Genomic DNA, 453 nt, shown 5'->3' with positions numbered 1-453 from the left:
CAAGACTCCTCCAGTGTCCCTTCCCATCTGTCGAAAACCCACGGGCCCGTGGGCGTTTCCGTTTTGAATCCAGACCTGCGATGTGGGCCTGTAGCTGGGCCGGTTTCAAGCCAGCTCATTGTAGCGATTGTTTCTTTTCAGGAAAGGAATGTGTTTGTAGAAGACGAGCGAGTAAAAAGAGAGAGGGAGAGAAGGGAGGGGGTGGGAAGAGAAGCATTCTTGATGCGGGTGACGCGGCAGTCGTTGCAAAAAGCAAGGCTTACATAGCTTCCTCAAACGAGACCGAACGTCTAAAACACACAAACACACGCACTAAAAACGAGGGAGCTAAACTGTGGAAGTCTAACCCGGACAGCAGAGAGACAGAGTGTGTGCGTGGGTAGGTTGGCGAGCAGGGGCGGGGGAAATCCCCCCCCCCCCGGCGGCGGGCTGTGGGGGCCCCTCCCCGCAACC

The sequence above is a fragment of the Gekko japonicus genome, unplaced genomic scaffold (assembly GCF_001447785.1).
Source record: "Gekko japonicus isolate JY-2015 unplaced genomic scaffold, Gekko_japonicus_V1.1 scaffold83, whole genome shotgun sequence".
In the NCBI taxonomy this organism is placed as follows: domain Eukaryota; kingdom Metazoa; phylum Chordata; class Lepidosauria; order Squamata; family Gekkonidae; genus Gekko; species Gekko japonicus.
The sequence above is the reverse complement of the archived record's forward strand: the minus strand, read 5'-3'. Positions refer to the sequence as shown.